Source organism: Malania oleifera, chromosome 3 (assembly GCF_029873635.1).
Source record: "Malania oleifera isolate guangnan ecotype guangnan chromosome 3, ASM2987363v1, whole genome shotgun sequence".
In the NCBI taxonomy this organism is placed as follows: Eukaryota; Viridiplantae; Streptophyta; class Magnoliopsida; order Santalales; family Ximeniaceae; genus Malania; species Malania oleifera.
The window spans coordinates 62,703,796-62,724,850 of NC_080419.1; positions in this window are offsets into that span (position 1 = coordinate 62,703,796).

Sequence of the window (21,055 nt, forward strand, 5' to 3'; positions counted from 1 at the left end):
GTTCTTAGGGTTGATATCAAATGATGTTTTTCAATAAAAACTTGTAAACCCTCAAAAACTTGTTTAATCAAGTCTATGAACTTGTATTTATCGCCAAAAAAGGGCTACTAGCTGTTTTATTGTCGTTGCGATGATATGTTATATGTTTAAATTGAAAACTAGCCATTTATAGCCATTAGGGATTGAATCCCAACACCAATCGTCGACTATTTGACCCCATTCATCGAATATTAACACCCATCGACTAATTGCTCCCATTCATCGACTATTAGCATTCTGCCTGAATTCATCGACGAATTAACTCAAATAGTCAACAATTATCCTAAACTAGAAAAATTCATGAACATAAAAGTTGTGATATTTTTTCTTAGTTTTCCATAGATACTAAGATCGTCCTTTTTGGACTTCTCTAGCCAAAGTAATGCCCCAAATTACGAAGGGTATTCAGGAAATTTGATAGGTGCATAATTGAGGTTTTAAACCCAACTAGGACCATGTTTGTAAAAGATTAGAACACTAATATGATTTAAAACTCGTCCTTATGAAAATATACATAATATAATTGAATCTTTTGGTACATAAAAATAGTTTTGACTTGATTGAGACCAAGCATTTAAAAGTTTGCAATATTAAGATGTTGAAAACGTGTTCCTTATGAAAACATATTTTGAGTATTGGATTCTTTTGTCAAACTCTTTATTTTATCTTTGAAAAGCATGAATAATGAGTTTTTGACTTAATAAAATCCTATATACTCACGTGTCCAAATATGCATATGCAAATTGCTCAACTCTTGCTCAAAAATTGTGCATGAAACAAAAACCGTAGGAGTAACAAATACTACTACCTCAAACACTCCCTAATACAAATAATTCTACAATAAGCTTCCTTTGGTGTGCTTGAATCCTTTCCGAGTGAGTGTCCATTTGATCTTTCCTTCTAGACATCTACTTAGTTTGATCTTTGCCTTTGATTTAGTATTTCATGTATTTGTCACTTGAACATATACTAAACATGATCTACAAAGATGAAATGCACTAAGAACAACAAATAAGTTAATATCTTCAAAACATATTAAACATGATTATGTAGCTACCAAGGATCCGATTGCGGGAGAGGTAAAAGAAGGTAAGGGGTGTTTAGCCAGATATTTCTAAGTTCATTGGGAATTTGACCAGGTAGGTAGTTTCACTCGAGGTGAAGGATAGTGAGAATGGAGAGGGTTAGTGGAAACGTGAAATTTTTCTAGAGAGGTTATTGAAGGCGAGATCAAGGAAAGTGAGATTCTTGGGTTAGTTGAGGATAATGTTAAGGATTTTGCCAAGGATTTATTTTATTTTATTTTTTGAAAGAATTAAGCTCCAATATATCAAAAGGAGGTAAAATAGACAAGGGTAAAAAAATCAAAACAAAACTAAATACAAAAACAAAGTTGAATATAGATCAAAGAACAATACCAAAAGCTGGATACACAATTGAATACAAAACGAAGTAATAAAATAAAATAGAATTGAAGTACAGTAAAGAGTCAAAAGCCTTAAGCCCCAAACATATACTTTTGATATCAATAGTTATTTGATTTATAGTCGTAGCATTGTTAATAGGAACTTCTTCAAGGATTTAAATATTTCTATATTTTTCGTAGAAATAAAATGTTAGTGGTCCGAATTAGCCAATATAAATCATCACCACTTCAATAACCCAAAAGAGGAAATCCAATTTAAATTTTCCTCCCATCACATTGAAGTCTCTTGAATATTGAACTAAAAGAAAAACAACCTTATAGATTTTCCAAAAATTCTACATCTAAAAAAGATACAGTCTATACTTTCAATCTCCTCTAAACATACTTTGCAAAATGGATCATTAATACTATTGATGCTAAGTTTTTATGACTGATGATTAATGTGTCCAGCATTCATAGACTCATTCATAAACTCAGTAATAGACTAATTCACAAACTCATTTATAAAAAACTCATCATCTATATCAGTGTGTATATCGCTCAATTTGCTACGTCAATGTAATTTGATTATTCACTTGTTAGTTTCTTAGACAGATTGCTAAGTCCCATTGCCAGTGCATATTAAAGTTCACATTTAAATTGTAGAATGAAGAAGAATCATTTTAAACAACTAGAAGTTTCCATCTTTGGATAAAGTAGCAATGCACACTGCCCTGTGCGAGGATTATCACGTTTAATTATGCATTTACTACAAAAGAATAGTTGAACTGGGTTACATCCTAACTTCTATATTTATTAGATGAACAATACGACTGAAGATGCAACACATGAGAAGAATAAAATTACACACACAAAAGTTCACGCTATGATCTTTTCAATTATGATTATATTATTATTGTAATTTTTATTCTACGTTCTTCATATTTCATTTCACGTAATAGGTTGAGATCTTTACAAAGAATCTCTAGTTTTATATATATAAACGAGAAAAAGTGGCACGCATTGGGTCCTTGAGCTGCCATGTAATCAACAAAAATGGGTGTTTTCTATAGAAGGAGACGTATTAATACCCTAAACCCTAACTACACTGCTAAGTTCAATCATGTAACTGCAAAAACCTAAACAAATTTTGTATAATTCTAATATTTTAAACCTTTTGATAATTATATAGCAATATTTCATTGGTTCTTAATTAACCTAGGTAGAATAAGGATTTAAACTAAGTAGTTATAAAAGGATAATTTAATTATACTAGGTCACCACTTTTTGCGAAGTATTTTTTTTTTCATCTAGCTCAAATTAAGTTATACATTCCTCAAGCTTTTTTGTTTCCTTCAATCTACTATTTTCATTAAATGTATGATCTTTATGAATCCATTCGGATCTTAGAAAATATTAAGAAAGGAATGGAAAATATAAAGGAAACAACTTTTTAGTTATCAAGAAAAAGAGAGAAATGAAATATATAACAAATCAATTAACAAAAATTTAATTTGACACTTCATTAACATATACTTTTTCTTATTTTTTAATCACATTATAAAATTTTAATTTTTAATAATATTTCATTTGGATAGAAAATATGATGGAAAATATTTTTTGTTCTTATTCTTCTTTTCAATCTTTTTCACAAGAAAATTTTTTGATACAAACATATATACTTATAAATTATTATTTTATTATTAATTTAAAAAGAAATAGAGCATTTGCATGTTTTGATTTTGTTTTTAAAATCGCTACCCATAGTGTTTAGGAACATGGATTTTGGGATTTGGATTTAAATTTGTATGAATTTTCATGAAACTTGATATTCCATTTTATTTAAATGTACACAAATTCAAATCCAAGACTTCTTCCAAACAAAGGAATAGAATTTTCATATGTTTTATTATTTGTTTGCACTACGGTATACTTATATATTAAAATTGTTTTTTAAATAAAATAATATGTTGTGATAGCTTATTGGTTCTTAAATAACCTATATTAGGCTAAATCATTATATAAAAAAAAAAACAACTTTAATTTTTCTAGGTCATCTTTTTTTGTTAGTATTTTTTTATTCTATCTCAAGTAAGTTATATTTCTTTTTTCTTTTTTCCCCTTTCCTTTTAGCCAATATTTCCTTAGGTAGAAGAACCCTTTTGGTCATTATTGTTAATTAATTTAAAAAGAAGTATTTAAGGAGCAATTGAAGATTTACATGGTAATATAATTGATAATTGTTGTGAAAAACAAATTGCTTAGCGGAATATATGATCATACAAATGCAGCACTCAATGCTAAACTATACAGAAACAATCCACAACAATTATATGAAAGCAATAAAAAAAAATATACAAGGAATTATGTGGTTCGGCAATGCCTACATCCACGGGAACAAACGACAATGATTTCACTATTTTCTTGTCCAAAGAACATTAACAATACATCAACCATTACAAATACATCACAATCAATGTATATATAAAGTTCCCAGAGGTTTTCCCTCCAAACCCCAACCAACTTAACGTCCCTTATTCAAAATTTGATATCCGCACAAGGTTTCCTGAGCCAAACTGTCGGCGGTTTCAGGCAAAGTGTAAAATCTCTCAGACACTACTCCAAACTATCGATGGTTAGAGAGCTACCGTCGATGGTTTCCTCTGTTACTGCTTGATTTCCTTCATCTTTTCCCTTTTTTGCATGCTTTCCACTCAGTATGTGAGTCACATATCACAACAATCTCCACTTTAGTGAACATACGCCCCTTAGAACAAACTGAAAGCATAAACCCGTTGCTCCACCTTGACCTTAGGACATTAAGTTTGGATTGTTTCCCTTATAACAGCTGGAGACAAAAACCAGGTCCAAGCAAGGCTTGAACTTTCCTGTGGCAGCTTCGGCTTCTGCCATGAACCCTGACTCAGTTGTAGACGTTATACCCGAAGACTGTACCTTGGACTTTCAACAAGTAGGCCTTCCCATAACAATAAATATAAACCCTGTTATAGACCTTCTACCATTAGAGCCCCATGCATAGTCTGCAACAACAAATCTCACAACTGACTGACCCTGTTGAAATTTTCTATTATCATCTCACATTGTATAGGATACGTATCAAATGAAGAACATGTTGATATCCCTGATTATTAAGGATTTAGTTTGATAAAATTTACACACTCGTCCAATCTAATGCAATTTCTTTCTTTTCACTAGTAAATTTATTAATTTCATCTATAGTATATTCTTCACTTTGACCTTAGGACATTAGGTTGGGACTGTCTCCCTTATAGCAAAAAGAGACAAAAACCAAGTCCAACTATGGCTTAAACTTGCCTGTGGCAGCTTCGGCTTCTACCATGAACCCCAACTCAGTTATAGAGTTTATGCCCGGAGACTGTACATTGGACTTTCAATAAGTAGGCCTTCCCACAACTATAAACATAAACCCTGTTGTAGACCTTCTGTCATTAGAGCCCCCTGCATAGTCTGCAACAACAAATCTCACAACTAACTGACCACGTTGAAATTTTCTATTTTCATCTCACATTGTGTAGGATACGTATCAAATGAAGAACATGTTGATATATGTTGGCCTAACTAGACTTTTCAATCTTGTTTTGATGATAACAAACGAATGATATATTAACATGTGTTGTTAAGTAAAAATGTTTCAGGATTAAACAAAGTTATCATGGAAGGAAGCTTAACAATTAAAGCCAATCAAATGAAAGCTTACTAGAGTATAGAAGTAGTACATGTCAAACTTAAAGCTTAAAGACAATTGGGACTTGAAGTCAAGATGAACCTCAAGAGATGGACCAAAAGCTTCAAGACTTAGTGCTTAAAGAGTTTATGTTTGGAAAGTCTTTTGTAAGTACTTTAGTTCAAATATAATTTAGAATTATGAAGCTCATTAGGATGCATCATAGACTTAGAGACCAATTTTTTAAAAAATCCTAGAAAATGATTTTGAAAAATTACATTTGAGTATTTCAAATAACAAAGGTTTAAAAAAAAAATGAAATTTTTTTAGAAAATGAAACTGATCAGTCGATTGACAAAAACATCAAGTTGAATATCTGTCCAGCCAACTGACACTTTTTAATTGTAATCCGTCAGCTGACTGACATAAGAGCCTGTCCAGCCGACTGACATAAAAGCCTGTCCAGCCGACTGACATTTTTGAACTAAGTTTAGTTAGCCGACTGACAATTTTCTGGAATTTATTTTTGGTAGACAGAAGGATCTCAGCCACCTGTTTAGTCGATTGACCCTGTAAAAATACCTATCTAGTCACTTGTCCAGCCGACTGACTCTGCGGGATTTTAAATTTTGAACTTTAACAGGAAAATTCTAAAAATTATTTTTTTCAAAGATGAACGTTATAAAAACTTGGTGGACACTCTAAGTAACTTGAGAAAAAAGGAAACTCATCCTAAAAAGTTTATAAATACTCCTTTAAACCTAAAAAATCAAATCACCAAGCAATCACACAACATTCAAGCATTCAACTCTCAATCTCTCACAAAGCTCTTTCTTGCTCACACTCTAACTAGGAGAATTCATCTGAATTGCTGCTGATTCATAAGCCTATGATTCTAATACCGAGTTTTCTCAATAACTAAAGAACCCTTGGTGATCTCTAATCTTGAGCTTCATACTTTCTATTTTTATATTTGATTGAAGTATATTTAAGTGCTTTAACTTGTATAAATTTAATCTGTTTTGAGAGTTATCTTGTACACAGATTCTTGTACCTTTCTTGTTGTACTTTGACGATTCAAGGCTGATTTGGATCGTTGAACCAAGTGTGGGTTGATGGCTTGGAGAGGTTTCTTTTCCTGAAAAAGAGGGATTTTTGTAAAAGGTTTGCTCCACCCAGAAAGGAGCGTTCATGGTGGAATCCTTTGGTGGTATTGACCAAAGGAGAGGACGTAGGTTGGGGATAAACCGAACCTTGTAAAAACATGGTGTTCTTCTTTTCCTATTCTTTTAAATTTCAGTACTTCATATATTGTGTGTGTATATGCTAAGTGCAGGTTACAGGGCTCAAACGTTGAATTAAAAAGAAGACTCTTAATTTAACGAAAGTACATTTTAATTAACCGTTTGCGGAAACCCACAAGGGAGTATGTTGGTTAATTTACGGAAATCTTAATTAAGAAAATGCAATAAAATAATTCAAAAACAAGGCTTGCAATTTACTTATAGGGCTACTTACAAATGCAAAAGTTGAAATTCCACAAAGGACTTCAAATTGTGATTGGTTTGGTATTTGTGGTTAGTTACTCTTAAATTGATTGGTTGTTTAAGTTTTCAGTTAATTTGTGGATTGTTTGAGTTTTAATTGTGAATTGATTGGTTTACTTAAGTTTTTTTGTGTGTATTAAACAAGTAAGTAAAAATTTCTAAAAGGAAGTTAAAGATTTTAATAACCCAATTCACCCTCCCCCCTCTTGGGATCATTATTCCACTTTCAATTGGTATCAGAGCTAAGTAGTAATAAATCCTAAACAGTAGTTACACAAAGATCTACATGGCAAATATAGGACTAGCTCCCTTCGGAGAGGGTCAATCCTCAACATGACCACCTATCTTTTGTGGACTGAATTATATCTTTTGGAAACAACGTATGAGAATCTACCTTCAAACTATGGATTGGAAGGCTTGGAAGGTTGTCACAGATGGTGACTTAATTCCTATCAAGTTGGTAGACAGAAAACAAGCCCCAAAAGAAGAAAAAGACATAACTGAACTTGATTATAAAATGCTTCAAGTAAATGCAAGTGCAATTAATGCCCTAAATTATGCACTAGATATTAATGAATTTAATAGTCATGACTTGAAAAACAGTTAAGGAAATAAGGGACGAACTTTGTTGGAATTGGTGTGATCCCAAGAGAGAGGTGAATTGGGTTTTAAATCATTTTTCGCTAATTTAAACAATTATGTTGATTCACCACATATTATACCCCATTCAATACAAATCGCGTGAATGTAAAATGATTAAACTATTGGTTCATGCATACACGTGTATTTCATTCAATGTAAAAGTGTGCATGCAACTAAATATAATAGTAAATAAAGAGGCATACACATACTGAATTTAAAGTGCAGCAATTTAAATGAAATAGGGAGAGAGAGACACAAGATTTGTTATCGAGGTTAAGCTAAAGCCAGCCTACGTCCCCACCTTGAGCATACCCCCCAAGGATTCTACTAAAATTACTCACTTAACCAGGTGGAGCAAAATCCTTTTACATCCTCTCCTTATGGGGCGAGGAAAACCCCAACTCAATTACTAGGCTGAGCTGAACTAGTCTCACTTACGGGGCTGAGACTCCCTAGTTCAATTTCGGACTAAACCGAACCGGTTTCATTTACGGGGCTGAGACTCCCCAGTTCAATTAACGGGCTGAACCCAACCAGTACATGGAAAATATTTTTGTACATGAAAATGCTTCTGAAAATACAAACTAAGATGTACACGTTTAATCTCAAATAAATGCACTATAATATGATATGCAATAATGCTCAGTAGAGTAAGGGTGCTTATCTAAATAATATTTTGCAATCTTTGAAAATAATGTATATGATAAAGAGCTTCAAATATTTAAACCCTACAAAATATTTTCTCCAAATAATATTTTTCAAGGATGAACCGGAGAACCTAGGGTTTTAGTTTCAAATGATTTTGCACGACAAAACAAAATACAAGCATTTAAAAACTATATGTGCAAATCAAAATGAATGCCCAAATTAAAATGTTCACTTCAAAAAGTTTTTCAAAATAATGAGTGGAAGAGAATGTAGAGCATAAAATATAACCTCATAAAAGATTTTGCAATAAAAAAAAGTTTTGGGGGAACTTTGATTAGGATAAAAATTAGAAAGAAAATGGGCTAATGAAAGTTACTAATCTTGGCTTATGAAGAGGTATATATAGACTTAGGGAAATTTTTGACCTTTGGGGACACAATGGAAATTATTAAAAAGATTTTAAATGAGTTTAGGAAATTAACCCAGTTTTAACCCTAATTTACTTTGGTAAAAATAATTTTAACCCTCGAGATTCGGGTGCCCGATTTGAGGTTCGGGTGCCCGAATAGACTCAGTCAGAAATTTGATTTTTAAAGGTTTGAGTGCCTGAAGACAGGGTCGGTTGGCTGAAGAAAAGACAGAAACTTTCTGTTCATGATTCGGTTGCCAGAAGCTAAGTTCAGTTAACTGAACCAGCAAGCTCGGTCGCCCGAGGCATATTTGTTCGTGGGGTTCGGGCGCCCGGGTTAGTAAAAGGGTACTCGACATGAGTTTGGTCACCCAGGGACGCTTACATCAATTTGGTTCGATCACCCGAACCAAGTCAAACGTTTGACTGGACAACAGTTCAGTCACCCAAGGCAGTTTGAACTGCCAGGTTCGGTTACCCGAAAGCCAACTTATTTTTACCTAAGGTCATTTTCTTTGCACTAAAATTTCCCTAATAATATGAGAACTATGTTAGGGCTTTGTGCACTTAAGTGTGGTCCCTAAGGTCATTTGGTTCCCTATGGTCAATCTACAGTCATCTGAGCATACAAAACATATCATGCAAGATGTATGCATTATTATAGACCAAATAGTAAAAATAAATGCAATACAAATTAAAATCAAAATGTCTTCTTCTCTTACTCTTCATTTTCAATGGAATTCACTAGGAGTGTGTGAGCATTATGTCCCTACTAGCTTCCATTTTGCGATATCTTATGTTCGTGCTGAAATGATATCCTCTTCAAACACTAAATGCACACATAAGATACTCGTGGTTTGTTAGCATCAAAATAGAGATCATAATCAAAAAGCCAACAAACTTAAAGTAACCTATGAAGGAACCGAAGATGTAAGAGATAATCAAATAGATATGCTAACCAGTGAATATGAGACCTTCAAGACGAATCCCGATAAATCCATCATTAGTATGTATACTAGATTCACTAACATAATAAACTCCCCAAATGCTTTAGGAAAAACTTATTCCACCTATGAGATGATCCGAAAAATACTTAGGGCTCTTCCATCCATATGGGAACCAAAGGCTACGACCATTACCGAAGGAAGAAACCTTAAAATCACATCTCTAGACAAATTCATAGGATCACTACTCACTTATGAAATGGCTATAAAAGAAAGAAATCTTGAAAATAAGAAAAAGAAATCCATAACTCTTAAAGCATCAAAAGAAAGCTCAATTGATGAAGATAGTGAATCAAGTGACTTAGATCAAGATGAACGTGCCTTTATTACTAAATGATTTGGAAAATTCTATAAAAGAAACAAGAGGTTCTGTAGAAAATTCAGAGGATCAAAAACTGAAAAGGTGAAACAAGTAAGAAGGAAAACGAAAACAAGAATGATCCACCAAATTGTTATCATTGCAAAAAGGTAGGACACATCAAGTCGGACTATCCTCAGCTGAGGAATAAAAAGAAGAAGAAGAAAACAGCAATGAAAGCCACATGGGATGACACATGCTTGAGTTAATTAGAAAACGAATCAAGTGATCAAGAAGTGGCCAACATATGTTTCATAGCGCACGAAGATGAGGTAAACTCCTACTATTCATCTAATGAATCTAGTGATAGTTTATGTAGTGACTCAAGTGATAGCATGCCATCATACAAAGAACTTCAGGCTGAGTTATTTGCTCTTCATAATAGATTTATAGAAGTTACTTGTTAGCTTTGGTGCAATCCCAAAGGGGGGTGAATTAGGTATTTAAAAATTATCGCCTAGGTCAATTGGTTTAACGGCAGTATTACACAACCTAGGGTCAGTCTATGCAATCAATAAATAAACATACACGTGCAAAATAAATGTAAAGTGCAAAAAGTAAACAATACATGCAATATGTTATCGAGGTTTGGCCAAATTGCCTATGTCCCTGCCTTGGCTATACCAGCACAAGGATTCCACTATGGCTCACTTAACAGGTGGAGAACCACCGATTACAACCAGGTAAATTCAAGGGGCTGACCACAACCAACACGCCTTACCAGGATGGCGCACCTAGATTTCTTAACCGGGTCTAAGCCAATCTAGGACTATTCAACAAGACTAGTCTCCCTCTTCAGGCCCACGCTTGGAATACAACAAATGATACTAAATTTTGTACACAAAAATGTGCTTCTTCACAAGCAGATATGTACACCAGTATAGCTCAAGAAATATTGCAAGCATGTATGATATGTAAATATGCCTAGTTCTCTAATGTGTGCTAAACGCTCAAACAAGTGTAGATTATTCGTCCAGATCTAGAGTGTATATAAAAGCAAAATTTGAAACACAGTATTTGAATATCACAAAATCAGATCAATGTTTTAAATATGCTAGCTAGTTTATTCAAAGAAACTCAACAAGATATTCTCAATGAACTAACTACTAGGAGTGTTTGAATACAAGTTTTGAAAATGATTTTGCACACAAAAAATATAGGTTTAGGTGTCTTGTAATGACAATGCAAGAACCACAACCTTTCAAGTCTTCCCAAACAAGATTTATCAAATAAAATCGATGGAAGAACATAAGGCTATACTCTCAAATAAAATCAATCAAATAATATAGCAAATGAGAGTACTAGCTAGTGAGATTAAGCACAAGAACTTTAGAAATACTGACAACACTTGAAGAATCAAGAAGAATGAAGTTTTGAAGTGTGTGGGAGTAGTTTAGGCTATAAAATGATTTTTGAATTTGAGAGAATTTTGGCCTTACTAATCTTGCTAATCTTGCCTTAATTTTGCAAATGAAGAGATATATATAGGCATAGGAAAAATAATGATCGTTGGAGACACCAAGGGTATTATTAATATTGTTTTAAAACTTTTTATAATTAACCCTGTTTAAAAATTTTAACTGTGGTAAAAAATTTTCCCAAACCGAGAGCACCGATCGACCAGACTTGAGGTTCGGTTGACCAGGTGACCAAGTTCGATCAACCAGGAGAAATTTGAACTGAGAGTTTGATCGACCGAACTAAGTGTCCCAAGGGCAATTTTTCATTCTAGCACGGTTCAATTGACTGAGACACTTTGAACTAAGATGTTTGGTCGACCAGACAATTGTGGCATCTCTCGAGGACCTTTGGTCGACCTGGGCATTGAAGTGCTTTCCAAGTCAGTCGACTAAAAGGTCAAAGTGTTGACCCCAGGGAGTTCGGTCGACTAGTAGTTTTGAACTGAGCAAGTTCGGTCGACCGTATCATGGTCAAACTGTTGACTTGGTGATCGATTCGGTCGACTGATAGATTTACACTGTGAAAGTACGATCAACCGAACATGCATTTTTAATGCATTTTGATCGTATTCCCTATGTATATTAACTTTATTCATATAATGATTAATGTTTAAGACTATAGGTCATATTTTTATAAATTATAGGAAGTCCTAAGGTCAGTCTAGGTCTTCTTTAGGACACCAAAAAAATCTGGTGTTGGTCGACCAAAGGGTGATCCCTAAAGTCTTTCTATGGTTTGTGTAGGTACCAAAAGTCTAACTAGGGTCGATTTTAGCATATCTACCTATCATACATGATGCAAATTATTACAAGCCATAGGAGTGTGCAGTCCATATTAATATTACATCCCAAAATGAAGAAAGTGAAAAAGAATTACAAATACAACACAGAAAACTTCATTCTTTGGCACGAACACCGCACGCCATCATGGTATGTCTTTTAGTCAGAATACACGTGCACAGTGCACCTGCATACAAGCCTTAGTACAACCACCAGTACCAAGAGTATTTATCATGATCAAAACTGGTTGTGACCTATTAGGTCAATATTACTAAAAGAAATACAACCTTGAAGGAACAAAATGAAAATCTTAAAAGCCAACTAGTGTAACATCCTCAAAATTCTTACCATTATATATATATATATATATATATGTATATCTACATCCATATGTACGCAGCGGAAACACAAATCATATAACCATTTATATACATACTATACAATACCAGAATACAGTATATACAAGTCATAATCATACAAAATAAACCCCTCCAGCATCATCTATCTAAAAAATACAAAACTCTGTCATGACTCACCCTACAACCGAGGTAATCAAGTAAACTTCCTATCTGCGAGCCTAATCTGCTCGCCTAGCTATCTCACCTAAAAAATGGTAAAGTAATGGGGTGAGTCAACGCACAGTAAGTGGAAATATGCTATTACTAGTGTGTGGCGACCGAGTCATAAAATTATAATAATAGTATTTTAAAACTGCATAATCTGGAAATTCTGTACAACACATATATAATAACTTAAAGCATTTGTATCATCTGAACTTCCTATCATTCATAGTGCTACATCATATTATATACAATAAAAGGTGCAAAATTGTATGCATATACATAACTGTGTTCTTTCCCTAGGACTCTGTATGTCATGATTTGACCCCTCATGACAGGATTGTGCGGCCCGTAGGCAGGACTTAACCTGGTCGGCCCTCCAGGTAAATCACTATACTTTACACTACCTCAGCTCGGCCAAACTGCATACTCTCCTAGGTGCGAGACTGGTTGCTACCTCGTTAAACTGGCCCCCCTCAACCCAACGAACTGGGGAGCTGCATACTCTTTGAGCACGGCTGACGATACCCACACACTATCTGAGATATGTGGTTGCACTCTATCTATATCTAGCAACGGTACCGTGCTCTGTAAACTGTATTTATCTGTAATAACTCCATAGGGATCTGATACTATATAAGTACATCTATATATATATATATATACCTTTGTTGTTTTCATTATGTTTCCAAAATAACCATAACGTTATAATTCTGTAGTGTGAAATCTGAGTAACTGTAGCATCTCGATACTATAACTGTATAATCTGTCTTCATAAACTATGTGTTATGGTATTCAAGAAAACATAGCATTCTGTAAAAACTATGAAATACTGAACTAAATAAAATCTATATAAATCTGTCTGTTAATCATTCGTGACTAACTGTATATACATGCTATATAACAAGATATGCTGAAGTATTGTATAAATTTTACATCAGGTAAATATCTACTCAGGCCACACAACATTAAAACATTCGTTCTGTAGAAACTGCATAATAACTAGTATATATATGTATCTATGAAAACTATGTTAATATTCTTAAAACCCTAGCATAGCATATTTCCTTTACCTGTTTCTTGCTACAAATCCTCTACTATAATGGGTCCAACACCCACAGGGTTCCCCACTCAACACCCTAAAAACCTTAAATCTCAGAACAAAACATTCCTATTTCTACATCTATTACATTTCTCACAACTGCTAGAAACCCAAATTCCAAATAAAATACCTTACCTTGGATTTGGGATGAATTCCAACTTCGTTCCACCTACGATCCGCTCTGGTAGACTTGAAGAGAACTCCGCCAGGAACATCGTGGTAGCCTCAGATCGTCGATCCGGTGACTAATAGGGCCAGAATTGAAGAGAGAAGAGGGAGGAGCCGTAGGGGTAGAGAGAGAGACAGGCTGCGGCAAATTTCTATGATTAAAATCAATTTAGGGCTATTTATACTGCGGAATTCATCGACGAGCCACGTCACCTCATTGACGAGTCTTTCAATAATTTCATCGACGAACTTCCTCCTTCGTCAACGAATTTCAGTATGTTCTATGAACCCTTCTCGGTATCTTCTCGTCGACGAACTCCCTATGTTCGTCGACAAGGCCTTATGTAAATTTTCGGGTTATTCCATCCAAAATGTAATGTCGTCGATGAAGCCTGCTGCCTCCTTCCGTTTCTATTTCCATTTCCCTCTCTTTTTAATATTTAAATACCATTATTTTTTGAGTCATTACATTCTCTCCCCCTTATAAAATTTCATCCTCGAAATTTACTATTTGTATCTCTATCTATACACTCCATCATCCAGTAAAGGAAAAAGGTCTACTTATTTTATTAATAGCCCTCACTTATGGCGGAGGAATACCGTGGTTACATTTATGTTCTAGGATATTACATATATAAAATTGAAACTATCTACTCACTAGATCCATACATGTACTTGCAAAAGAAACTTATCTAGCTATTATACTTTATTTGAGTATCTCTATACCTCTTGGAACAATTGTAGGTATTTCTGTCTGATCTGCTCCTCAAGCTCCCAAGAAGCTTCCTCTATGGCGTGATTCCTCCACAAAACTTTAACTAATTGTATTTCTTTAGTGTGTAAAGTCTGAACATTTCTGTCCAAAATCTGTACTAGTACTTCTTCATATGCCAATGAATCCTTAACATCTATCTCTGCATAGCTAATGATGTGGGATGGGTCTGGGACGTATTTCCTTAACATGACAACATGAAATACGTCATGAATTCGAGCCAAAGCTAGCGGCAAAGCTAGCTTATAGGCAACTAACCTTATTCTCTCAAGTATCTCAAAAGGACCAATATACCTAGGGGTTAACTTGCCCTTCTTTCCAAACCTTATAACTCCTTTTAGAGGAGCTATATTAAAAAATACTCGATCTCCCACATCAAATTCCAACTCTCGGCAGCGAGTGTCTGCGTAGCTTTTCTACCGATTCTGTGCTATACTGATTCTTTCTCTAATTAATCGGACTTTTTCGGATGCCTGTTGTATTATCTCAGGACCCAAAACTCGCCTTTCACCTACTTTATCCCAAAAAAGAAGAGAACGACATCTCCTGCCATATAATGCCTCGTAAGGTGCCATGCCGATGCTAGCCTGATAGTTATTATTGTAAACAAACTCAACTAATGACATAATCTGAATCCAACTGCCTCCAAAATCAAGCACACAAGCACGAAGCATATCCTCTAGTGTTTGAATCATCCTCTCAGTCTAACCATCTGTATGGGGATGAAAAATAGTGCTAAAAGCTAACTGTGTACCCATAGCCTCCTAAAAACTTTTCTAGAATCATGAAGTAAACCGACGATCTCAGTTTGAGACTATGGATACTGGTACTCCATGAACACGAACTATCTCCTGAACATATATCTCTGCTAGTCTATCAATGGAATAACCAATTTTAATAGGGATGAAATGAGCGATTTTCTACAACCACTTAAATCGCATTCAGTCCCTATCGTACCGGTGGTAACCTCGTAATGAAGTCCATTGAAACATGGTCTTATTTCCATTTTGGAATGAACAGTGGCTGCAATTGACCTGTCGGTCATTGGTGCTTAGCTTTAACCTACTGACACGTCAAGCATTGCTGAACAAACTTGGCTATCTCCCTCTTCATTCCACTCTACCAGAAATACTTTCGCAGGTTCCTGTACATTTTAGTACTGTTGGGATGGATTGTGTATAGGGATCTATGAGCCTCCTCTAGTATAGTTCTTCTGATCTCAGTATCTGCAGGAACACATAGCCTAGTACGGAATCGCAGAGCTCCGTCATCTGATATGCTAAACTCCTCTCCCCGACCATCCCGCACTCTAGCCATCGCTTCTACCAACTCTGCATCATCGCCCTGAGCTGCTTTAATCCTCTTGTAAAGCGTAGACTGAACTACTAGACTAGCAATGACCGCCTACGGACCCTCCTCTATTAACTCTAAACTGAGCTTCTCCAAATCCATTAAAATTGAATGTGGAATCTCCATGGCTGCTAGTGCTTATCCTCCTGACTTCCTACTCAGAGCATCTGCCACCACATTCGCTTTTCCTGTGTGATAACTAATTGTGCAATCATAGTCTTTAATGAGTTCTAGCCATCTTCTTTGTCTAATATTTAGCTCTTTCTGGGTGAAGAAATATTTCAGGCTCTTGTGATCCGTGAAAATCTCGCACTTTCCACTATATAGGTAATGCCTCCAAATCTTAAGAGCATACACCACTGTAGCAAGCTCTAAGTCATGGACAGGATAATTTTTCTCATATTCTTTAAGCTGCCTAGACGCATATGCAATAACCCTGCCATGTTGCATCAACACGCATCCAAGACCCTTCAAAGAGGCATCACTGTATATTACAAAACCGTCCTCCCCTTATGGAATAGTTAATACCGGAGCTGATACTAACCACCGCTTTAACTTTTGAAAACTCTACTCACAGTCATCAATCCATTCAAATTTTACATTTTTTCTCGTAAGTCATGTTAATGGACCTGATAGCCTGGAGAAACCATCCACAAAGCGCCAATAATAACTTGCTAATCCCAAAAAGCTTCTGACTTCTTGAATACTTCCCGGCCTTTCCCTACTCACCACAACCTCTATCTTATTTGGATCAACTGATACTCCTGCTTTTGAGATCACATGGCCGAGAAAAGTAACCTGCCTTAACCAGAATTCACATTTCTTGAATCTTGCATATAATTTCCTTTCCCTTAATACCTACAACACCAGTCTCAAATGATGCTCGTGCTCCTCAAAACTTCTTGAATAGACCAACATATCATCGATGAACACAACTACAAACTGATCTAAGTATTGATGGAATACCCGATTCATCAAATCCATGAACACCGCTGGTGCATTAGTTAACCCAAATGACATCAATAAAAACTCGTAATGCCCATATCTGGTACGGAAAGCGATCTTCTCCCTCTGCTCTAACTTTCACTTAATGGTAACCCGACCGCAGGTTAATTTTAGAGTAAACCTGGGTCCTCTGGAGCTGATCAAATAAATCATCGATCTTAGGGAGAGGATATTTATTATTGACTATCAATTTATTTATCTTCCTATAATCGATGCATAATCTCATGGTTCCATCTTTCTTTTTCACGAACAAAACTAGTGCTCCCCAAGGCAACACATTGGACCTAATAAAACCCTTATCCAGTAATTCCTGTAGTTGATCTTTTAGTTCTTTCAACTCGACTAGAGCCATAAGGTATGGTGCTTTAGATACTGGTGTAGATCCCGGAAACAAGTCTATAGTGAACTCAATCTCATGATCATGCGGCAAACTAGGTAATTCTTCTGGAAATACATCTGGAAACTCTCTCACTACTGGTATATCAGCTTGTCTCAATGCTTCTTTTGGCAATTATTTTATATATGTGACATACCCCTGACAACCATCCTGTAGTAGTCTCCTCACCTGAATAGCTGACACCAGCTGTGGCGAGGTACGCACGCGTGAACCCATAAATCTAAATTCTGACTCACCCGAGGGTCTGAAAATTACTTCTTTCTAATGGCAATCAATAATAGCGTGATAAATAGCTAACTAATCCATACCCAGTATCACATCAAATATCTGCATATCCAGAACCACAAGATCGGCTAAAAGCACTCTCTCCTAAATACTTATTGGAAAATTCTGAAGTACCCTCCTACATCTAACCATAGATCCCATCGGGGTACCCACAGACAATTCTATATCTAATGGATGTGTCTCTATTCCAGCTATTTTCACATATCCCGTCGATATAAATAGTAGGTGGCACCTGTATCAAACAAAACAATAATTTTATATGGTAAATCAGTAAGAGTACCTGTGACCACGTCTCTAGTCATCTCAGCGTCTCCCGGTGTCAATGCGTAGACCCTCGCCGGCGCAGTGTTCCTCTGCTGACCATCGCGGGATGCCTGATATCCACCTCAAAATGGTCTAGGAGCCTGTGCATAATTCGACAGCATCTGAAATGATTGAGCTATATGACCAGGCCTCTCGCATCTATAACAGAAATTTTTTCCAGCCGGCACTTACTAGGATGTCTCCGTTCGTATCTAGGACAAATGGTAGGAAGCCATCCACCCTGAAATTCGCCATGCTCTACCATCTGTCTCTAGCCTCCACCAAATCTACCCCCTCTCCAAGGGCCTCAGCTAGGACTCGCCTGAAAACTCGAGGGCGTAGTCCTCTTCCTCTGACTCTGCATCTCAATCTCCCTGGGCAAACTTTCCTCTATTATAATAGCCTTGACAACCAACTCTGAGAAGTCCTGGATACTCAATACTGTCACATGCTTGTAAATATCACGCCTCAAGTTTCTCTTAATAAATCTCACAACGTACTGCTGAACAGTCAACGACCCCTAGGACAGACTAAGAAACTCTTGTACTCGAGCATCTCTAACTGAAGCAGGATAATATCTATCAAAGAACATGTCCCTGAATCGGGGCCAGGTCATCTGCACTGGTATCGCCCTCTACTCCTCCAACAATCTGGTGGCTGACCACCATCTCTCGGCCTCCCCTGCCAGCCTATATATAGCCTATAAGACCCTCTGCTCATCGGTGCAGTGAAATACTGTCAGAATCTTCTCTATCTCCTGCATCCAATTCTCAGCGACTGCAGGATCAGTCGCTCCAGAAAAAGCTGGCGGATTCATCTTCATGAATTTCTCTATGGTACATGCCTGAACTGGAGATGGACCTCCCTACTCTCTAGAGCTCCGTGCTATCTCAGCCACAACTTGCTGAGCCCCACTACAAAGCACAGCATCTGAATCTCCACCTCCTATGCCAGAAGGACCTGCTCCATCATCCCCACTGGCGTGAGCGCAACTGCCTCCTGGGTCCATCCTGCAAACATATAGAATAACGTTTTAAGAATTCTTTTTCCCTACAGACCCAACTTATTCAACTAAAACTCCAAATTCTCTATTAACCATCCCTCTTGATCTTAACCCCAAAATCCACTCCTGCAATCCAAACACATGACTCGTCGACATTTTATTATGGTTTTCTTAGAATCGTCGCCCCAGGAAAAACACAAAAATAATCACGAAATCTTGTATCGAGATCACATAACAAAACCTCAAATCTTTTCCTTATATTCTGGTATTATTTTCTACTGCACTCTCGAGTCTACATAACCTAGCAACCTAAGCTTTGATACCAAAATGTAACATCCTCAAAATTCTTACCATTATATATCATTATATATATATATATATATATATCTACATCCATATCTACGCAGCGGAAACACAAATCATATAACCATTTGTATACATACTATACAATACCAGAATCTAGTATATACAAGCCATAACCATACAAAATAAACCCCTCCAGCATCATCTACCTCAAAAATAAAAAACTCTATCATAACTCACCCTACAACTGGGCTAATCAAGTAAACTCCCTATTCGCGAGCCTAATATGCTTGCCTAGCTGTCTCACCTGAAAAATGGTAAAGTAATGGGGTAAGTTGACGCTCAGTAAGTGGAAATATGCTATTGTTAGTGCGTGGTGACCGAGTCATAAAATTATAATAATAGTATTTTAAAACTACATAATTTGGCAATTCTGTACAACACATATATAATAACTTAAAACATTTGTATCATTTGAACTTCCTATCATATATATATATACCTTTGCTGTTTTCATTATGTTTCCAAAATAACCATAACGCTATAATTCTGTACTGTGAAATCTGAGTAACTGTAGCATCTCGATACTATAACTGTATAATCTATCTTTATAAAGTGTGTTATGGTATTCAGGAAAACATAGCATTCTGTTAAAAGTATGAAATACTAAACTGAATAAAATCTATATAAATCTCTCTGTTAATCATCTATGAATAACTGTATATACATACTATATAACATGATATGCTGAAGTACTGTATAAATTTTACATTAGGTAAATATTTACTCAGGCCACACAATATTAAAATATTCGTTCTGTAGAAACTGCATAATAACTAGTATATATATGTATATATGAAAACTCTGTTAATATTCTTAAAACCCTAGCATAGCATATTTCCCTTACCTATTTCCTACTAAAAATCCTCTACTATAATGGGTCCAACACCTGCAGGGTTCTCCACTCAACACCCTAAAAATCATAAATCCCAGAACAAAACATTACTATTTCTACGTCTATTACATTTCTCATAACTGCCAGAAAACCAAATTTTGAATAAAAGACCTTACCCTGGATTTTGGATGAATTCCAACTTTGTTCCACCTACGATCCACTCTGCCATACTTGAAGAGAACTCCACTAGGAACATCGTGGTAGCCTCAGATCGTTGATCTGGTGACTGACGGGGCCAGAATTGAAAAGAGAAGAGGGAGGAGCCGTAGGGGTAGAGAGAGAGAGAGAGATTGCGGAAAATTTCTACGATTAAAATCAATTTGGGTCTATTTATACTGCGGGATTCGTCGACGAGCCACGTCACCTCATCGACGAGTCCTTCAATAATTTCGTCGATGAACTTCCTTCTTCGTCGATGAATTTTAGTCTGTTCCAAAATCCCTTCTTAGTGTCTTCTCATCGATGAGGCATAGCTTTGTTGACGAGGCCCTATGTAAAATTTTCGGGTTATTCCATCCAAAATGCAATGTCATCGATGAACGCGAAGCGTTTGTCGATGAAGTTTACTGCCTCCTTCCGTTTCTGTTTCCATTTTCCTCTCTCTTTAATATTTAAATACCATTATTTTTTGGGTCGTTATAACTAGAATCTTCTAAATCCATTGAAAAAGAAAAGGAATCACATATTGATAATCTAATGGAGAAGATAAATGATACGTCACAAAAATTAGTCAAGTTAAAAGTAAATGATCAAAGCAAGAAAGATTTAGAAATAATTGATCTTAAAAAGACAATTGAAGATAAAGAGAAGATTATTTACAACTTCACTAAAGGTAAAGAAAATTTTGAGAAGAT